This window comes from Mustela nivalis (assembly GCF_964662115.1).
Source record: "Mustela nivalis genome assembly, chromosome: 4".
Classification (NCBI taxonomy): domain Eukaryota; kingdom Metazoa; phylum Chordata; class Mammalia; order Carnivora; family Mustelidae; genus Mustela; species Mustela nivalis.
In genome coordinates, this window is record NC_139023.1 from 132,582,732 (window position 1) to 132,605,741 (window position 23,010).

Sequence of the window (23,010 nt, forward strand, 5' to 3'; positions counted from 1 at the left end):
TATCACCTTATGGGGAGAAAAACGTAGAACAAAGCCAATCCAAAAGCTCTATCAAGTGAATAATTCTCTACAAACTTCTTTTAAATTTTTATTCATTTTTTAAATCTCTTTTCTGTGTTCCAGAATTCATTGTTTATGCACCACACCCAGTGCTCCATGCCCTCCTTAATACCCACCACCAGGCTCACCCAACCCCCCATCCCCCGCCCCTCCAAAACCCTCAGACTGTTTTTCAGAGTCCACAGTCTCTCATGGCTCTCGCCTCCCCCTCCTCTTTCCCCCAACTTCCTTCTCCTCTCCCTCTCCCCGTCTACAAACTTTTAAATATCTTCCCTGCCGTGCCCTCTTAACACATGGTATACGTTTAATTCTCTTTTTCTTTCCTGGTTTCAGTTTATGAATTTATTTTTGCAAGTGCTCTCTGTAGGTACTTTGGAGAACAATATTATATAAAAATAACCCTTCTAGGGAATTCAATAAAATCTTCCAATACTTAAAAAACCCAGATTATAAATTACAATATCTTGAAGACATACGACTGTTATAGGAAAAGTTAGCATTTTCATAGATTCTCTGATCTCATTTGATGCTTGTAACAATGTTGGAACTAGTATAGATTGCCTCTCCTTTATAGATAAGAGAACAGACACAGAGAAAGTGAGTAAGTCAGAGAGAAGAGGTTATGGAGACAATGAAAGGGAGAAAGTGCTTCGGGTATACTAAGGGTACAGCACGGAGTTCATAACCTGAGCCTGGAGAGGCAAAGCAACAGATGGGAGCAGATGCCGGCATTTGAGTTCACTCCTACCTGGTGTCCTCCCAGGAACAGGTCTCTGGACAAGAATGAGAAAGCAAGATTGAAAGAAATCAGGGAAGGGGTGGGAAGATATGGAATGGGCACTATTGGAAGTAGGACAGAAAGTTGCCAAGGAAACTGACAATAAAAACACATAGATGCCCATTGACTTCTAATAGGACTTGATCTCTATTTTTAAAATACAATGAGCTTCTGCTACCAGGGCTTCTTCATTAGTGAGGTAGGCCAGAAAAACTGCCCCCTGAAAAAGGTGAAGAAGATAGAAGAGTAAACATTTTTTGAGTGACCTATGGCATGATGTATCCAGTATTTTAACCTATCCCCTGAAACTTCTTATTCTTATTCCCAAATTTTATCTTCATTTGGTTTTATAAAATATTTCATATGAAAACACTATAGAATAATACACTTAACACAAGCTTTCTCAACCTTAACATTACATTATATTTGCCTTTTTTTTAAATTAGACATTTCAAATACGTTAAAACCTATTCTATACCTTTTCTGTTCCATTTCTCCTTCTTTCCCCACCCATAACTTCCATCCTGAATTTGGTACTTATCATTTTCGTGCATAATTTTACAATTTTGCTACATATGCATGTACCTATAAGCAATAATTTATATTGTTACTATACATATTTTTACCACTAAAATGGTATCAAACTGTACCTATTATTTCTCAACTCACATTTTCTTATTGTCTGTGTTCTGTGTAGCGTTATCAGTGTTGATACATACGGTGCTATTCATTCATTTTTAACTGCCTCCTAGTGTTCTATTATATGAAAATACCACAACTAATGCATCTTATCAAACTGATGAATATTTAAGTTGTTTCATTTTTTGTTCTCTTAAAAACAATGCTTCATTGAAGATCCTTGCTATGTATTTTCTTATGCTTATGTACCCAGAAGTGAGGTTGAAGGCTAGAGCATCCTATAAATAAGAGAAGCAATTTTCCAATATGGTTGTACAGAGTTATACTTCACCTTCATGCTATGTATGAGAGTTCCTGCTCCTCCACATCTTCAATGGCATTTCGCATTTTCAGATTTTTTTAAAAATTCCAATTTGATGACCACAAAATATTTCATCCATATTTTAACTTGCATTCCCCTAACAATGATGCCATTTCATATTTGTATTGCCAATTTCGGTTCACCCACCTATGAGTTGTGTGTAGTATCTTCTTTCTTAATGCTTTGCCATTCTTTAAACATTTTGGATACTAATCCTTTGTTGGAAACATTTTTTTCTTAAGACATTACAGTGTTGTGAAATGTGTAAGACTGATGATTCACAGACCTGTACCCCTGAAAGAAATAATACATCATATGTTAATAAAAAAAAGACATGACTTTGATTATTGTGTCTTTTGAAATGCAGAAATTTATAATGTTGACGTAAAACAAATGATCAATTCTTTTAACTTTTGGTTTGTGCTTTTACATCTTATTTAAGAAAGCCTTCTCTATGTTCACGCAATATTTTCTCCAATATTTTTGCTAGCTATTTGGAAGTGTTGCTTTTTCACATTTAGGCCTTTAATCTGTCTGAAATTAATTTATGCATACTGTGAGATAAGAATTTAATTGTATTGTCCCAATTGTCTCGGCACTATGGATTGAACAGACCATCTGTCCTTCCTGGAATCGTAATGACACCTCTATGTAATTTACAAAGTGGCTTCATACAAATGTCGCATTCTTAGCTCTTGGTTGCATTCCTTTAGTTTGGTATTCAAACCTGCATCAGTTTGTCACTTTTTAAATTTTCACAGCTTTATCATAAGTCTTCATATCTGCCAAAGTAAATCCATACTATCTGTACTCTTTAAATTTTGAGGGTTATTCTTGACCCTTTACTGATAGATGAGAATTTTTGAATTGCCTTTTAAATTTCCATTAAAAAATCACAAAAACCCTACTGGGACTTTAAGTGGGATTGTAATAAAAATAAAATTAGTTAGGCGCTAAGCGACATATTTGTTCTTTTCAATTTTCCAAACTGTGAACTTTCTTTTATTCAGGTATATCTTTCCATGGAGTTTTATATTTTTCTCTGTAAAAGTCTAAAACTTCATTTAATAGATTTTAACTAAGTATTTATATTTCCTCTATTTTTGAAGGACTATTCAATTTTTTTAATATAATGTTGCTGATGTATAAAGTTTCAATTAGCTTTTGTATATTTACTGTGCAATCACAGTGTTCTTAGTTCTCTTAGGTAGTTTTACTAATTTGCCTGTAGATTCTCTTCAATTTTCCTGGTAGACCATCTTTTTATATAAAGAGTAAAAGCTATATTTATTTTTCTTTTATTTCATATTCCTACCTACTGAGATAATTAAACTCCTAGTACAGTTTGATTAGTCCCAGAAATTGTGGGCATCTTTTCATTGGTCTCTACATGAATTGGAATGCTCCTAATGATAAATATGAAGTTTAGTTGCTATTTGTTAGATAAATATGATGTTTAGTCTTGATAATTGGTAGGAATATAGGTTATCCCTACTTTTCTATTTCTAGTTTCCTGTGACTTTTTCTCTCTCTCTTTTTCTTTTTCTGAGAGAGAGAAAGAGCAGGTGCACAAGATTAGGGGGAGGGTTAGGGAGAAACAGAGAATCTTAAGCAGGCTCCATCCCCAGCACAGAACCCAAACTGGGCTCAATCTCACAGCGCTGAGATCATGATCTGAGCCAAAATCAAGAGTCACACATCTAACTGACGAGCCCTTGGACACCCCATCTGTGAGTTTTTCTCTTAAATAGATATGGTGAATTTAATCAGATGCCCCTTCTATTTGATATATTTTTTTCTTTGTGTCTTTTGATTAATTAACTGATTTCCTCATGTTAAGAAAATCCTTACATCCCTGGTATAAATTCAACTTGTTCAAGATGTTTATTTTTAAATATTTTAATATGAATAATTTAATATAAATACTCTAATAGAAAATAAATTGATTGATATGGTTTCCTAATATCTGAGAAAAAACAGACTCTTAACTGTAGAGAACAGACTGGTGGTTACCACAGGGGAGGTTGGTGGGGGGATGGGTTAAATAGGTGATGGGGATGAAGGAAGGCACTTGGGATGAACCCCAGGTGAGGTATGGAAGTGTCAAATCACTATATTGAAATTAATGTAACACTGTGTTAACTATACTGGAATTAAAATTAAAACTTAATAAAAATAATAATAAATTAACAGAGATGTAAAAAAAAAAATTTCTATACCTCAAACAGGAGATTATAAGAAGTTTGTCCATAGGGTTGCTGAATAAAATGCAGAATGCTCAATTAAATTTGAATATCAGATAGAGAATAAATAATTTTTTAATGTAAGTATATTCCCTTGTGGTAATTAAGCCATGTTTATACTATTTACCATGTTTATACTATTTTACTCTTTACTATACTAAATTACTCTTTGCTAAATGAAATAAAATTTAAATTTTTTTTTATTTTTATTTGCTAAAAATGGCAACCTACTTGCTTGAAGAATCTGACCAGCCCTTGAGGACAGACCTAAAGATACTAACATTCAGGGTCTCCCTAACAGTCTAAATTCTAAAAGTCCTATCCATGTACAAAAAGCTGCCAATTAGCTTTTTAGTGTCCCATTTTTTAAAAAAGAATTTAATAAATGAGAGACCCCTTTATTCACGAACAGCAACTGTTAGTACTTTAAGTCCTTATGACCCCAGCTATACTTTCTGGAGAGTGTACACCTTATAGAGCAAATCTCTAAATATCCGTATGCTATACTTTTATTTCTCTACCATGCAAATCCAATATTTATCACCATAAATTTTTTTCCCCCTAGAAATCTAAGGAAACAGAGACTGTTATGGGAGAATGGAGAGTGATGTCATGCTACCCTGCTGATTTTACTATTATTGTGCTCTTCAAGGTTGGTGCTAATCCTGCTGCTAATTGCCTTTTTTTTTTCCATGAAAATACAATTAACCACGTTAAAGTGAACAATTTAGGGGTAGTCTGTTTATTCATAATGTGTGCAAACTTTATCAAATTCTAACTTTGGGTTATAACAGAACACAGCTTCATTAATTTATTTTTGGCTTTCAATATTCCAGCTTTGGCCACTGGTAGCTCTTTCAGTTGGCCTGTTGTTTTTTTTTGTTGTTGTTGTTGTGCCCCTTTGATAAAACCTATCAATGTGTGTGTTTTTATGCTGAGTGCATTTTTGTTCATCTCTGGTCTAGAAGTTTATTTAGAAAATTCATTTTAAATGGGAATATCTTTATCACATGATAATGCCAAATATTTTCCCAATCTGTTAGCACTAATTTATACTCCTACCAACAGTGTAGCTAAACGGTCCTATTGGGTTAGTCATATTCTCTGCAACACTTGATATTAACAGGCTTCAAGTTCTGAAAATCTAGTAGCTGTAAACAATGTAACATTTCATTTATCTGTTTATTGATCAGGTTAAGCATATTTTAAAATGCTTATTTGTCATTCATGTTTTTCCTATGAAAGGCTTCTTCACAAAGTTTGTCCGTTTTTCTATTTTGATTTTGTGTCTATTTTCTTATTGATTTATAGGAATTCTCCGGCAATTGTATGTATCACAAATATTTTTTATCTTTCCATCTTGTCACATTCTGTCAAGCATCTTTAATAAAGAAATAAAAACCTTAACTTCAATGTAGTAATTTTATCTTTTATTATTCCCATTAGTAAAATCATGAAGATTTTTTTCTCTCAGTGGCATTCCTCAATTAGAAGGTATTAGAAAGCATTTATTATAGTATTTACACTTGTGTTAGAGGGTTTTAGAAAGGGGAATTTGTTTTGGATGGAGGTATTTTGGTGATTGGTTATCTTAATAAATTTTATCGAGAAGGAGAAAAGACTACATACAGTAAGGCTAGAGTTTTAACTGGTACAGAAGAAATAGTCATTCATAGGAGCCAGGATATGGGGACGTTTGGCCATTTTGTGGTTTGGGAAATACTCATGTTTCATCTGTGTTCAAACCCTAACCCAGCCAGTTCATCAAAAGCCTATGTGGTAATACCAAGCCAAATCCTGGATCAGGAGCTATTTCCCTCACTCATAGGACATTTACAGTTTTATAGTATCTCTTACATAATAAGATACTTATGAATTTCAAAAATAAAAATAGTAAATCTACAGTGGAAAAATTTAGCAAATGACACTTTAACCAAGTGGTCAAAGTTAACATCACCAGTAAAAGACAATAAATACCATATGCCTTCTGATATAAGTCACAGACACAGGCATAGGCACAGCGTCGCTCTCATGGCATTCTACCCCCAAATACGTAACTTGAATATAATCATGAAGAAATATCCAATAAATCCAAGTTGAGGGACAAAATAAATAACCTGTCCTCTTAAAAAATATCAAGTTCAGGGGCACCTGGGTATCTCAGTCTGTGGAGTGCTGCCTCTTTTTTTTTTCTTTTTTTGTTTTAGATTTTATTTATCTATTTGATAGAAAGAGAGCACAAGCAGGGGGAGTGGGAGAGGAAGAAGCAGGTTTTCTGCAGAGCAGGAAGCCAGATGCAGGGCTCAATCCCAGGACCCTGAGCTGAAGGCAGACGCCTAACGACTGAACCACCCAGGTGCCCCATGAGTGTTGCCTCTTGATTACAGCTCAGGTCATGATCTCTGGGTTGTGAGATAAGCCCCACATCAGGCTCCTCACTGGGTATGGAGTCTGCTTGAGATTCTCTATCTTCCTCTCCTTCTGCCTCTCCCCCTGCTTGCTTGAGTATGCCCTCTCTTTCAAATAAATAAATAAAATCTTTAAAAAAAACATAGCAAGATCATGAGAGACCAAGACTGAAAAACTATTCCATCAAAGGACAATAAAAAGACATGACATAAATGCAATGAATGATTCTAATTAGACTGAATTATTATTTTTCTTTGCTCGAAGTTGTGGGACAGTTGTCAATATTAATAAGATCCATGCGATTTAGTATTGTTATGGTTTTGTACTGTAGTTTTCCTGATTCTGATTACTGTGTTTATGTAAGAAAATGTCCATCCTTAGGAAATTCACACCAAAACATTTGGGGTAAAATATCATAGTCTGCAACTTATTCTCAAATTTCTCAGAAAAATATAATAATGGTAACAAAAAATTATATAAGACAAGAAAGTGAGAGAAAAAGAAGGATGAAGCAAGTATGGTATAATATTAATATTTAGGAAATCTGGGTAAAATATATACAGGAATTCTTTAGATTATTTTTGCAACCTTCCCATAAATCTGGAATTATCTATAAAGAAAATTTTTTTAAAACACTAAATAACAAAGTTATGTGCACAACAATATTCACTGATACATTATTCATCACAGTGAAAATTTAGAAGCCCTCTCAGTGTTTATGACAAAGTAAGTTATGGTGCATATGGCTAAGGAATATAATCCAGGCATTAAAATTAACCTAAAACTTATGTAAAAACTAACTCACCAAATAAATAAATAAATCCTAGGTAAGAACAGCTCAACTTGCTCTCAGAAAACCACAAAATATATCTCTTGATAATATTGGCATATCCATGTTTTTTTAAGTGTTTTATAACAAACTTCTTCATTGTAGTTTAAGTGCTTGATTCTTTGATCTGCCCTAATCACTTCTGAAAACTAGCAGCAGCAAGACTAGAATTCAATGTCATGGCAGAGTATTCTGACATGTAAAATAGCTTTTTCAGCTTTGTGTTTATCTTTTGATAAAATCCTTTCATTATCTCTACTCAGATGTTGAAGTTTTTCTAGGTCATTGTAATGGTCAATGTTGTGTGTCAACTTGGCTAGGCTATAGTACTCAATTATTCAATCGAGTACTAATCGTATTGTTGCTATGAAGGTATTTTGTAGCCGTGATTAAAGTCAGCAATCTATTGACTTTTAAGTAAGAGAGATTATCCTAGATGATCTGGATGGGCCAGAGTCAATCAGTTTCAAATGATTTAGAAGGAGGGCTGAAGCTTCCTTGACTAATAAATCCCACCTGTGGACTACCGCTTGCACCCACAGTTTCCAGCTATGAATTTCAGACTTGCCTAGCTAGCCCCCACAATCATATAAGCCAATTACTTGAAATAGGTCTCTTTATGTCTCCTACTGGCTCTGCTTTTCTGGTTAAATAGTGATATATTCATCATCCATATGAGTAACTCCCAGCACTGATCTCACATTAGCTTTAAGAAGTCATTGTTCTAAAAGCCACTTAATTGTATACTTTAGATGAGTGAGTTTTACTGCCATCTTGGAGCTGTGGTGGCCACTGGGAACAGGGATCCTAAAACAACAAATATTTCTGGAAGGCTGTGACACAAGGCAATTTTTGCTGGTTATGAGTGGGGTCTCTGGAAGCAGAGGGAGCACACAGTTCTTAAAATTGAATGTGTTTATTCTTGAGATGAGATTGAATTCTACCTAGGCAAGAGATGTGCTTCTATAAGTTGTTTTTGTTGGGTTTTTTTGTTTGTTTGTTTGTTTGTTTGTTTTTTAGATTTTATTTATTTTTTGACAGAGAGAGACAATGAGAGAGGGAACACAAGCAGGGGGAGTGGGAGAGGAAGAAGCAAGCTTCCTGCTGAGCAGGAAGCCCAATGCAGGGCTCAATTCCAAGACTGTAAGATCATGACCCGAGCCAAAGGCAAACGCTTAATGACTGAGCCACCCAGGCACCCCTTCTATTAGTTATTTACTCAAAGGACACAGAGATTTGAAGGGGCACAATGCACCCCAATGTTTATAGCAGCAATGTCCACAATAGCCAAAATATGGAAAGAGCCTAGCTGCCCATCAACAGATGAATGGATAAAGATATGGGGTGTGTGTGTGTGTGTGTGTGTGTGTGTGTGTGTGTGTGTGTGTAATGGAACATTACTCAACCAACAAAAAGAATAAAATCTTTCCATTTGCAATGATGTGAATGGAACTGGACAGTATTATGCTAAGGGAAATAAGTCAGAGAAAGACATACACCATATGATTTCACTCATGTGAAATTTAAGAAACAAAACAGATGAACATAGGGGAAGGAAAGGAAAAATAAAATTAGATGAAAATAGAAAGGGAGGCAAACTGGGGCACCTGGGTGGCTCAGTGGGTTAAGCCGCTGCCTTCGGCTCAGGTCATGATCTCAAGGTCCTGGGATCGAGTCCCACATCGGGCTCTCTGCTCAGCAGGGAGCCTGCTTCCTCCTTCTCTCTGCCTGCCTCTCTGCCTACTTGTGATCTCTCTCTGTCAAATAAATAAATAAAATCTTAAAAAAAAAAAAAAAGAAAAAGAAAGGGAGGCAAACTATAAGAGTTTTGAACTCTGGGAAACAAACTGAGGGTTGCTGGAGGTGATAGGAGTGGGGAAAAAGGATAATCAGGTGATGGGCATTAAGGAGGGCACTTGATATATGAGCACTGGGTGTTGGATACAACTGATGAATCACTAAATTCTACCCCTGAAACTAATAATACAGTATATGTTAACTAAGTTGAATTTAAATATAAAAATGAAAGAGATGTGCTAATGTGAACAAAGCAGAACCAATCACAGTGACTCCTGGAGGCAAACCCAAGAAAACCAGAGTAATCTGGGGGAAAAAAACTTGTGCTCATGGAAACAGTAGCTTGGTTTGAGCCAATTTCCGGAGCAACCTTCCTGCTAAGGCCACTGGCTACAGAAGCTGTGTGATGCCATACCCCATGAGGATCTAACCTGATTGAATAGTAAATAAATGAAGGTATAGAATTTTTCTCTTGTTTAAAAAAAAAAAGAAAAGAAAAGAAAAGAAAAAGATGAGGGAGCTTCACAGTACATGAATTACATCTCAATAAAATTGTTACCAAAAAGAAAGACAGGAAGGATGGCAGGGTGGGGGGTGGGGAGGCAGGAAGGAAGTAAGAAAGAAAAAAGGAAGCAAAAGGCAATTGGTTGGCATTTGGCAGATAAAGATGGTCTTTGCCTCCAAACGCCTGGCCTCCGTCTGGCAGCTTTAGCGGCCTCTGCTCACCACCAGTGGGCCAACAGGAAGACTCACAAGTTAGATTCATATAAGATTGCTTATTTTTGACAGTCTGGACAAACAAAAACAGCAGTTTTATATGATTCACCTGACATTTTCATCCTTTTCTTGCTTTTGTGACCTGCAGAAGTTTTTGCTGTATTAAAACCTGGAAATATAAGTAAAACAAAAACTTTTCAAACTGCAAGGGATAGCTAACTGTACATAACACTTCAAGAGCAACTTTCATTGCTTTATTTTGATTAAGAAAAAGAATAATTCACATTATCAGAGGTAAAGCGTATACTAATATTAGCTTTCTTTGATATCTCATAAAGACTAATGATATGATAAGATTATTTTTTTTACCAGTAAAGAAATTTAATCAGTAATCAAAAAACTCCTAAACAAAAGTCCAGAATCAGATGGTTTCACAGATGAATCCTACCAAATACTTAGAGAATAGTTCATATATAGTCTTCTCAAATTGATGACAGGAATCTTGCGATCTTTTTCCTAAATTTAAAAGCTAAAATTTAAAAATACTAAATAAATCAAGTTACATTTATATGAATCAGAAAAAGACAATCAGCTCAATCTTTTAAATTGTGGATAGACACACTTACTTTCCAATCCAATACATTAATGGCACACTAAAATTCTGAAAGTTCTTATTCCTTCTCATGTTCCCAGATACCACACCTTAGAGCCAATTGCCATGTAGTAGAATAATAATTATAGGTTATGTTAAAGAGTCCTTGGCAAAAAAGAGTTACAGATACTACCAAAAATAACTTATTGAAGTATAAGCATCTATAATCTCTTAAGTGGAAATTTTTACTGTATGTCTTATTGAATATAAATTCTGTGTGTATTGATAACATAAGAGACCACAATGTTCCAAAATCTGAATGAGCACATAAATATATGACATAATAGGGCAAAAGCTCTATCACATTAGATAATATATAATATCTAATGCTACAATACCCAAAGTGGTCTCATCTTTAAAGTATCTTGCACACTTTTTAAAAAAATATTTTATTTATTTATTTGTCAGAGAGAGAGAGGGAGATAGTGCATAAGCAGGGACAGCTACAGGTAGCGGGAGAAGCAGGCTCCCCACTGAGCAAGGAGCCCAATGCGGGGCTCCATCCCAGTCCTCCCAAATCATGACCTCAGCCAAAGGCAGACACTTACCCAACTGAGTTACCCAGGCACCCCTTTTAATTTAGTCAGTTCTTGTTACTCATTTGTCATTATGTTACACAAAGTCACCATGAACACCGAAGAGTTAGATTCCTGCAAGCCTCTGGTCACAGCATTTCCATCAACTAACCATTACATGACATTGTTTTGTATGTGTTTCTGTTTTAAAGACACCTTATTTAATATATATAGTTAACTCATTACTACTGAAATCACAGCCAACTGCACTATGACTCATGCGTGAAGGAAGTTTACCTAATATACCTATTTTCTCCATAAGGCATGTCACAGCCATCTTGAGCTCAGGAACAACAGACAGCACCTGAGCCCTATGTTTGGGGGCCGTTTAAAACAGGAAAACCACCAACAAAAAGTCTAACTGGGAAACATGGCACTAACCAGATGGCAAAAAGTACATTTGTTGACAGTATGGAAGCTAAAACAAGAAGGCAGAGCATTGCCTTGTCCAACTCAGCTGGAAACAGATACAGGCACCACACACTTTTTGCCACTCGAAACACATCTTCAAAGGACCACAAAAGCTAATTTTAGCAAGTAAATGAATCTGCCGATATGGAATCCACAAATAATGAAAATTGACTATGTTCAATCAATGTCTATCTTCCCTCATAAAATTGTAAGACTAATAAAAACTGAATTACTTCCTCTGTATTCTTAATATTTAGCACACATAGTAGGTTCTTAACAAAAATTTGTTTAACAAATGAATTAAAGAAATATCCTGGAATAATTCCTATGCAAGAGAGCCTGGAACATTTAAATAGTAAATCCTAAGGTTATCAATTGAGTCATTTATTTATTTAAATATTATCAAAATTTATTTTGTAGCTGATTTCATTTTTAAACTAGAGCTGCTAGGCACTTTTTGTAATGAATTCTTTAATCGAAGGTAGGAAAAACAATAAGAAGCTATTCAATCTTGAGAGTGAATAAAATTGTGGGGTCACCTATTCATTTTTTATTTTCAAAATTCTTTATTTAAATTCAATTTAGTTAATGCACATTGTATTATTAATTTCAGAGATAGACTTTAGGGATTCATCATAACGCCCAGTGCTCATTACATCAAGTGCCCTTCTTAATGCCCATCATCCAATTACCCCATCCCTCACCTGCCTCCCCTCCAGCAACCCTCAGTTTGTTTCTTAGAGTTGAGTGGTTTGCCTCCCTCTCTATTTTCATCTTATTTTATTGTTCCTTCCCTTCTTCTATATTCATCTGTTTTGTTTCTTAAATTTCACATATGAGTGAAATCATATGGTATTTGTCTTTCTCTGACTGATTTATTCCTCATAGGTAGAGTCAGCCATTTATAAAAAGCCATGCTTAGTAGTCAAAAGGTTCAGATTATACTACTTAACAGAAGAAAATCTTTCAGCTCCTCTAATTATAACGCGTTCTCGTTTTAACATAATTTACCTTTTCCACCAAATTACTACTATCGCCAACAAAATTTTTTTCAAATTTTAATACTTTACCACTTATTTAGTATGACTCAACTGTTATTCTTTGAGAGTTTCCTTAAAATAAATTTGAAATTTAAATTTTTGCTTTGAACCTGCTTGATCAAAGAGTACAGTCCATCACTACCATGCAAGATGAAACAAAGAATGGAATAAAAAACAAAAGTGATATCTATATAGTCGGAAAATTAGCTGACGAGACATTTTAAATATGTCACATTTCTACTAAGCACAAGTAAGAAAGAGTTGGTCCCAAGTGATCACAATACGTGGCATTTTTACTACAAGCTTTAAATTACACTCTTAGTCTTCTCCAGCAAGTCATCTCTAAGAAAATAGCAGTGTTTATAAGCACCAAGACTTTTATATCCAGTAGGTGGTATTCTACATTTTAAGATAAAGGAAGGAATTCTTTATAAAATTTGGTTTAAAAAATAAATTAGGGTGCGGGGGTGGCTTACTACGTTAAGCGTCTGACCTTTGATTTTGGCTCAGGTCATGATCTCAGGGATGTGAGATCAAGCCTTGTGTGGGGCTCCATGTTCAGCATGGAGGCTGCCTAGGATTCTCTCTATCCCTCTCCTTCTGTCCCACTCACACACTCTCTCACTCTCAAAAAAAAAAAATTAAATTAAATTAAGGAAAGTCAATGTGTACTAATATCTTGAAGGCTAAAATAAAAAAAAAAAACACAGAAAATAGAAGTATTCACTCTTAAATTATTTGGCTTCAAGAAAGCCAAAAATGATTCTGTTTCAGCAAATCAGCCATAATGATAAAAGATGTAATGAGTCTACTGTATGAATCTACTGTATGAATCTTTGAAGGTAAAGCACACTTTCTAGCTCAGAGAAGACAGGGATGACTTTTCCATTCTTAAGTTCCTTCATCCCCAGAACAGGATCCTGTTGTAAACTATTATTTGAACAGAAACCCTAATCTAAAGTCATTTTTCTCCTTACGATGTTTTCATGTTGGTACATAAACTGCAAAATGGCAAAAGTCTAAGTCAGTGATAAAGAATTTGTAACATAAAAATGCTCGTGTACAATATCTGGCAACAGACCTGAACTGACTTCTACTCACAAGCCTAAAGTCACTTCAGTACCAAAGGTAGAACTAACATGATGTTTCCTTATGGCTGGACTTCATTTACCAACTAATACTTTCATAAAATCCAAAGAAGAAATCTCAGTGGGTGCTCCCCTAGCTTCCTAATTTGCCAAATGATTTTGGTCTGGGACAGAGCCTGTCTGTTCCTTCATCTTTGTTTTGGCTGTTTAGAATTTGCAATATTTGCTTTGATGTTTTTGTTTCATCTTTTGCTCTTTTTCTCTGGCCTCTGTCTTCTGGGCCAGTTTCCAGGACCCTTCCCACTGGCTAGACATTGACCAAAGGGCTGTAGGAAGCCATGGGGGTCTTCTACAGCCCATTCTATAACATACTCAACAAACCTTTCTACCAGACATCTCTATAGCCACATTAGGAAAATTTAGGCTAAAGTAGACCTTAGCTTTGTCCTGGGATTATTAGTCACCCAATCACAGTTTCAGATGACCCTTGCTTGGTTGTCTTCTTCCTTCTCAAAGGGGTTGTGGGGCTAGATCTCAGGCCCAGACCTGCCCATTGCCTGTAGCTACAAGGGATGGCACCTTCTCCTTTGTGTGTCCCTCCCTTACTCACTCTTAATTTCTTACCCCAAAGGGGCCACCAGCCCAGGGGAGCCACATTCACTGCTGACTCTGGGCCTTGGCAAGCACAGGCTCCTCATCCTGCCCTGGCCCTGAGGGGTTGGCAGAGCAGAGGGTCCCCTGGAATCCTGAGCTGCTCGCCACACTTTGCATTGCCTGCAGGTGGCTGCTTCCATGGGACATTGGGCAAAACCACCACAGTAGCCATTGCCCCTCCCCACATGTCACTCCTGGGGCCAGCGGCTAGGACTCCCACTCCCAACTCACTGAGTCATTTACTTTTTGTCCCAGCTACTGCAGTCAGGAGCACATTTAGTAATGGGAGACTAACATTTCCTCTGTTGGCTTTCTTTAAATCCCAAGATACAAAGTTTCTTCAAAAATTTGTCAAATCCACGTTGTCGCAAATGGCAAGATTTCATTTCTTTTGATGGCTGCATAGTATTCCATTGTGTATATATACCACATCTTCTTTATCCATTCATCTGTTGATGGACATCTAGGTTCTTTCCATAGTTTGGCTATTGTGTATATTGCTGCTATAAACATTCGGGTGCACGTGCCCCTTTGGATCACTACATTTGTATCTTTAGGGTAAATACCCAGTAGTGCAATTGCTGGGTCATAGGGCAGTTCTATGGAACTAGAGCGTATCATGCTTAGCGAAATAAGTCAAGCGGAGAAAGACAACTATCATATGATCTCCCTGATATGAGGAAGTGGCGATGCAACATGGGGGCTTAAGTGGGTAGGAGAAGAATAAATGAAACAAGATGGGATTGGGAGGGAGACAAACCATAAGTGACTCTTAATCTCACAAAACAAACTGAGGGTTGCTGCGGGGAGGGGGGTTGGGAGAAGGGGGGGCGGGGTTATGGACATTGGGGAGGGTATGTGCTTTGATGAGTGCTGTGAAGTGTGTAAACCTGGTGATTCACAGACCTGTACCCCTGGGGATAAAAATATATTATAAGTTTATAAAAAATTAAAAATTTAAAAATTTTTAAAAAATTGTCAAATAAATAAAATACTGAAAAAAACAAAACTGAACCTACCCTTTTCATGAAAGATTCTAAAGCTGAGATTGGACAATCCCAGAAAATATCCTGTGTAATGCACTCGAGTAGGATTGCTTCCTTTTTGGGCCATAACCATTCACTAAGCATTGAATTAAACGTGATGTATATGGTCCAGGCATTCGTTAAGTTATATTAGGAAGCAGAGACTGATGGCATATTCTCCCTGAATGAATTTCCTCGCTGCAAGCCAAGAACAATCCAAACTCACTCCCGAAACCTTGAAGCTACATCAAATAGTAGGTTTTTAAAGATAAGTCTGTGTTGTTCATGATGGTAGCGATGTTTCTTACAGTGAGAAACATCTTTCAAATGTAATAGCTGACACTTTCAACCTCCCTTAGCATCTCAGTTTACTCAGAGCTGCAGGTGTGCTCTATCTGACCAAAACAGCAGCTCCGAGACACAGTGTCACTATTAAATCACTTTCTCATTCTTGGAGGCCGGTGGGATTTTCTCAGTATTGTTCTGCCAAAAACATTTTGATAATACCATCAAGCATTTGCTGTAGAAAATGCTGCTTATAGAAACCAAACCCAAATCCAAAAGTCCTGCTCCTATCTCCCTGATTTGCTCACTTCTCCCCACATTTGGCCGTCCCATATTCTCTTATTTTAAATAAACAATAATAAAATAGAAATTGTTTCTACATAAGTGTATTGAGCAAAATGCAAACCAGAAGACAACATATTTGTTATTAGGTTGGACTTGTGCCTGTTATATATCTAGATACTCTTTTTTCATTATGAAGTTTAAATAACTATCAGAAGGTGCCTCATTAGCGCAGTAGGTAGCACGTCAGTCTCATAAATAACTATCAGAATATTAATATAACATAATCTTGCTCTTTTCTCTTTTCTGCCCTCACAACTGCCAGTTTCCAGCTGCTTTACTTTCTAGTACTAAAATCTCTCCCCATCTGTTCCCACTCTCCCCCAATACTAGCAGCAATCTACTCCAGACTTCAGCCAGTGGTCACAACTCTTTGAACATGAGAAAATTTAAAATGTCATTAAACTTGTGTCCTCCTCCTACAAAAAGGAACCTACATTTTTAGCATTTAATGTTTGAGAAAAGCTATAATGGCAAAAGCCACTACTGGTTTATTGACACATTTAAATGGATTTCTACTTTATTAATCATAGTAATATCTAAACCTATTTCCCAAATATTACGTGTGTGTGTGTGTAGTGGTTTCTGCCTGCCTAGCACCTCTCCCTTACTTAGGAAAGAGGCTGTCCTCTTTCAATTCTGGTTGTTTTCTTTACCGCAGTAGTTGGCTTTGGGTCTTGGAGCAATCACATCCCACGTGTCTGTGAACACCATTCCTTATGTTAGGGATTGGTGCAGGGTTTTGGCAAATGACACAAGTTGGGACAATCAGAGTTCCTTTGTGTGAATTGGGGACGAAGAGCCCTTCTGTGCCTAATGGGAAGCCACGAGGATGTGAACTTCGATGCTGGCAGTGGCTGTCTCCTTCACAACATTGTAAAGTTGGAATGGGGCCAACTCCTAAAGAACAGTAGAAAGGAAAGATGGTAAATGAAAAAATATCTTCCGCTTTTTGCACAAGCTAGTGTATGTGGAGTTTCTGTTATTTTAGTTTTCTTCTACTATTTTTATATTTCTGTTGTTTTCTGTCAGCAGTGCAACTCTAGAATACAACATTAAGAAAGTAGGGCCTGAGAAAAACCAGCTGATCTATAAAATAATCAAATTCAATTTTTAATTTATACATTCAAAACATCAGCAAGAATTAAAAGAAAAAAACATTCATAAGAACACAGAAGTAAAAGTTTTCCCATTCAAATCCACAGCCCAACTTTTCATTGGAGATTTCTAGATTTCCTTCTAGGAAATTGTTAGCATACACAAAGATAAAAGTGTTTTAAAATTTTGTTTAGGGTGCCTGGGTCGCTCAGTGGGTTAAGCCGCTGCCTTCGGCTCAGGTCATGATCTCAGGGTCCTGGGATCGAGTCCCGCATCGGGCTCTCTGCTCAGCAGGGAGCCTGCTTCCCTCTCTCTCTCTCTGCCTGCCTCTCTGTCTACTGTGATCTCTCTCTGTCAAATAAATAAATAAAATCTTTAAAAAAAAATTTTGTTTAAGCAATTAGTACTATTTAATACATGACTTTTGTCCTGGAAATATGGATCTACTCCGTTATTTTTAATGAGCCACAGAACATTCCATTGCCACAATATGCCATAGTTTATTTGACCAGTTCTCTGTGGATATTTAGAAAACTAGGAGTGCTTAGGTGGCTCAGTCAGTTAAGTGCCCAACTCTCGGTTGCAGCTCAGGTTACGATCTCAGGTGAGATGGAGCCCTGTATCAGGCTCTGCATTCAGTAGGGAGTCTGCTTGACATTCTTTCTCCCTTCTTCTCTCTTCCTCTCAGCTCCTCTCCCCTCTCTCTCGCTCTCAAAATAATAAATAAATAGTTAAAATTTCAAAAAATAAATAAAATTTCAAAACATTTGGCATCAGTGAAGAAGGAGGCTAAGAGAAGAATATTTTTACTTGTTTCAAATGGACTTAATCAGAATGTTAAGTGATAATTCCCATTTTAAATAATGGAGTTAACCATCTCTCAGCTATGAAGCCTTAAAACTTCATTTAAAATTCAAAAATAAAAAAATAAAATCTTTAAGAAATAATTACACTCGATCTCAAGAAATAAACTGAGGGGTTGTGGAGGGAAGGGGGATGGGAGGATGACGTGGCTGGGTGATGGATAGTGGGAGTGTATGTGTTGTGGTGGGTAGTGTGTACTGTGTAAGACTGATGAATCACAGACCCGTACCCCTGAAACAAATAATACATCAAATGTTAATAATAAATAAATAAATAGTTAAAATTTCAAAAAATAAATAAAATTTCAAAACATTTGGCATCAGTGAAGAAGGAGGCTAAGAGAAGAATATTTTTACTTGTTTCAAATGGACTTAATCAGAATGTTAAGTGATGATTCCCATTTTAAATAATGGAGTTAACCATCTCTCAGCTATGAAGCCTTAAAACTTCATTTAAAATTCAAAAATAAATATAGGAATTGTCTTCATTTTTGTACCTTTAAGAAATACCTACTAAATACTTAATCACAGTGAATCTTTGCATGTGACTCAAAAGTGGATCCATACATTTAAAGAGTTTCTTTCCTCATTCTGGATGAATATAGTGTAAGTATTGTAGACAAGAAGGACCAAACAAAAATCCAAAATATTTCTGCACCCTATAGCAATTGGAAGAACTGTTAGGTCCATAATAATGTTACATGTTTGATACTTTTAAGGAGTATGCCCATATTTCTTTAATATGTATAAAATTGATGCTGTATTATAGAGACAGTCAATCAATAAATAGTCACTATTTTTTTCCCATTTAAGTATGATGGTATCACTCCTAGATTTTGTTTGATTTCCCATATTGCTGTTAGTCCTATGTACATTTTATCTTAACCTTGCTGTGCACAACTGGAAAAATAGAATTTCCTGATTCTTGGTCTGACTTTAAGCTAAGCACTTGGGGGAAAAAAATAAGTACCAAGTACTTGAATGACCTTTTGCAATCTGATCAAGTTGGCTTCAAAAAGCTGTATCTTAACTTATCTCCTTGATCTGAAATATATCATTTTACCAAGTAACATGGGCAAAAATATTCAGTGATGTGCGTTACAAAAGCTGGGATCTATGACCTCTGAAAAAGCAGTCATTGAAGACAAATTTTACTATAACTCCATTGAATATCAAATCAACAATAGATAAGCAAGTTTAATTTTCTGTGATTTTTTCCACAGGATACTTCTACAGTGTGGTAGACACAGAACTCAGAATTAATTAAACAAATATTTAGGAGGCAGAGAGGTTAATGTGACCTGCCAAAAAAAAAAAAAAAAAAGAGAGAGAGAGAGAGAGAGAAGAAGAGAAGAAAGAAACTAATTGCATGAATCAGAGGGTCAACATCACCAATTATTTGAAATTCTTTAAAAACGCCCAAATGTGAACTTCTCAGTAGATAATAGTAAATTCTCTACAGCAGAATAACAGTTAAAGAAAAATGTTTAAGTGCTCCCATTATAATGAATATTTCACATTTTCTTTGTGCCTTCCTGGAAAAACTCTGAAGTCTTTATCAACGATTATTTTTCCTAGTAAGGGAGTTTTCACTGCAGAATAAAGAAAAATACTACACGGAAGTGAGCCCTACCTGAAGACTTATTTCATATACGAGCCACATAAAAATATAAGTAATGAGACAAAGCTCTTTGAAAAGACAAATATATATCCAGAAATGTGGGTTAATGTGGGTGACAGTTTAGAATTTAGCAAAATTGTCTTTTCACTGAAAAAAAAAAACAATTCCAAATTTTCTTCATGTGCAACTAAGTGCCCTTGATTGCCAAAATCTTTTAGAACCCATATGATATATTTAAATAAATAATCAATAACAAATACTTAATCTAGTTCTTGGTTTCCTCCTATAGAAAGAAAAATGAAATGGTTCAAAGTGAGAGCAGTATGTTTTTCTCAATTCAGTGTAGATGCTCCAGATTACTGCACAATGTTCTGTTATTGAACAGTGATGATAGTAGCACATTTAGGAACATTAACAAGTAATAGTTCTGGAGAAAAGCCAGTTGGCAAAGGCTGCTGCCATATGAGAGTAGCAAACTCTTTTATTCCCTCCTGCACTGGAAGTAGAAAAATCTTTACAATTTCAATTACATTACATTACACATAATTACTTTATTTTTAATGTTTATATGCACAAAGTGTATGCATTTACACAATACTTAATTTTTAATTAAAATTCAGAAAGTGCCTCGATACACTAATGGACTGATATGTTGTTCTATGTCAAGTTGCTATATACATGTAGAATTAGAGAAGTTCTTCAGAAACAAGTGATCTTGTCAAAAAACTAATGTCAACCAAGTTGTCTCCATATTGAACTAGGGGTTCCCCTAATGTTCCCTAAATGCAAACTGTATTTCTGAGCATCTTTATTTATATGTTTGGGGATCCAGTTCAGCCCAACTAGAAAATCAATGCTGCTATGGTATACCCATATTAGAAAAAATTATCTAAAACTTGAAAATAAGGCAAGAAGATTATGCCAGCACATTGGAGAACAATGTCTACCAGGGATACTGATTCCGACTCCCTGGGAAATGTAACTTTATTTGAATTACCATTTGCTAGTTATTATGGCTCAGACTCTGAAAAATGAGATGTTGTCTTGTAGAAAGTGGAGAAGTTGCAAATTATTTTTGTCCAGGAGAGATGAAAATGATCTCTATAAGAAAAGATAACTCTGCTTGTGCTCTCTCTCTCTCTCTGTCAAATAAAGTTTTTCATGAAACACTGAGTGTGGTACATAGACAATAAATCTTGGAACACTGAAAAAATTAAATAAAAAATAATAACAATAATAATTTTTTGAAGTAATTACCCTGGAAATAAAATTGTAAACCATAAGACCATAACTATGTTGAGAAGATTGAGACTTAAGATCACACTTTATGGGGCTCCTAGGTGGCTCAGTTGGTTAAGTGACTGCCTTTGGCTCAGGTCATGATCCCGGAGTCCCGGGATCAAGTCCCAGAATGGAGTCCCACTTCAGGCTTCCAGCTCCATGGGGAGTCTATTGTCTCCCCCTGACCTTCTCCCCTCTCATGCTATCTCTCTCTCTCTCTCTCTCAAATAAATAAATAAAATCTTTTTTTAAAATCACACTTTATGAAGAAAAAGGAATAGTGAACTAAATCCTAATTAATACTTCTTAGATACTTTCAGAAATTATTAGCGTGCTTACAATGGGCTTAGAGATGCACTGCTTGGATAAAATCCCCTCAGGCTGTGATCTCAGGATTGTGGGATGGAGCCCCATATCAGGCTCCATGGTCAGCTCAGAGTCTGCTTTCCCTCTCCCTTCCCTTTTGCCCCTCCCCTACTCAAATAAATAAATAAATTTTTTTAAAAAAAGAAAGTTTTCCAACTCCTAGGAATGGTGTCCATGGGCAGCCTTCACTGTATGCTCCTTGATAAGTACCTCAGCTGCCAAGGGCTCTCTTGTCCCAAAATCAAGCCCTTCTTGGGGCAGCCCGTGACATTTCATTCCAGCACAAGACAGCCCTCTCTAGTGATTTCAACTCCAGAGCTCCCCACGGGTTGACTCTCCATCCCCCGAAAGCTGTTTCCTTTCCCATAGGTGTTGATCTCAAGGGCACTCTGAAAACATGTTGCATACTAAACTCCACCTCAGAATCTGCTTCCCAGAAATCCTAACCAGAGAGTGCTTGGCATTGATATGATAAGTAGGACTGTAATCAACTATGGCAAAGTGACCACAGGCTCTGAAACCAGACTGCCTAGTTTCAACCTGGGCTCCACCACCTCAGGGTTATATGGCTGTATGGCAAATTACTTAGACTTGATTTTTTTTTCCATAAAATGTAGATAAAGATAAAATCAACACCATACTGTTGCTTTCAGATGAAAATGAGTTAATACAAGTGAGGAACCTAGAACAGTGCTTAGAGTATGGAAATTCCTCAGTAAGTCTTAACTACTATGAGTAGTGGTGATATTATTTTTAGTCTGGTTTTAGTCCAAGTTGGGAATAATCGAACATCTTCTTCTGAGCAAGGAAGCCCATAGCATTCTGGAATGGCTGAGTTCCCTAGAACTGGCCCTTTCTCACATCCCAGTGCAATGTGAGCTTCCTGACCATCACCCAGGTCCTCAGTGAGTTAACTCTTGCATTATCCATACTCTGGACTAAGCATACTTCTTCCAGTGATGAAATTCCCTGTCTGGGGTCCAGGTCTACCAGGTATCTAGATTCCTAGTTTCTATTCCCTAATATTCCCACAACTAGCCCCCTGATAGTCACCCCTGATCTTCCCACCCTGCTCTTCTAGACCTCCAATTGTATGTGGTGGAACAGACATTGGGATTCCTCAGTCTGACCCTCTAACAGTGTGCTCTTTTTTTTTTTTTTTTAAAGATTTTATTTATTTATTTGACAGAGAGAGATCACAGTAGACAGAGAGGCAGGCAGAGAGAGAGAGAGGGAAGCAGGCTCCCCGCTGAGCAGAGAGCCCGGTGTGGGACTTGATCCCAGGACCCTGAGATCATGACCTGAGCCGAAGGCAGCGGCTTAACCCACTGAGCCACCCAGGCGCCCTAACAGTGTGCTCTTGATGCCTTCTTCCCTCAACATCGGATTACCTGGGTTCAAACGGCTTTGACTCACATCCAGAAAAACAGTCTTCTGTTTCTTTCTCCTGTGTTTATATATCCAGCAAGGTCAGGCTGCAAAGACCTCAGTCCTTCTGCTCTATGACCAATTAGGCCTTTGTTGATGATGCCCCCAAATCCTCAGTCCCAGTTAGTGTGACACAGAAGGAAATCTCTCGTAGCAACAAATACCAAATGACATAGGAATGTTATAAATATGGTTTCTTTTTTTTTTTTTTTTTAAGATTTTATTTCTTTATTTGACAGAGAGATCACAAGTAGGCAGAGAGGCAGGCAGAGAGAGGGGGGGGGGGGGAAGCAGGCTCCCTGCTGAGCAGAGAGCTGGATTCGGGGCTTGACCCCAGGACCCTGAGACCTAGGTCATACCTAGGTATGACCTAGGCCGAAAGCAGAGGCTTAACCCACTGAGCCACCCAGGCACCCCATAAATATGGTTTCTAATACCAACCACAGTG

The 23,010-nt window shown here is 36.7% G+C and overlaps 1 pseudogene across 1 annotated transcript in view; it reads right to left on the reverse strand.

Annotated features, from left to right (window-relative positions):
* Window positions 1-16,557: 16,557 nt before the first annotated feature.
* LOC309863137 overlaps window positions 16,558-23,010 on the reverse strand; it is a 43,403-nt pseudogene continuing 36,950 nt past the window's right edge. Inside the window, exon 4 of the transcript in view lies at window positions 16,558-16,805. The product of the transcript in view is annotated as an uncharacterized misc_RNA (transcript). The remainder of the gene's footprint in view (window positions 16,806-23,010) is intronic.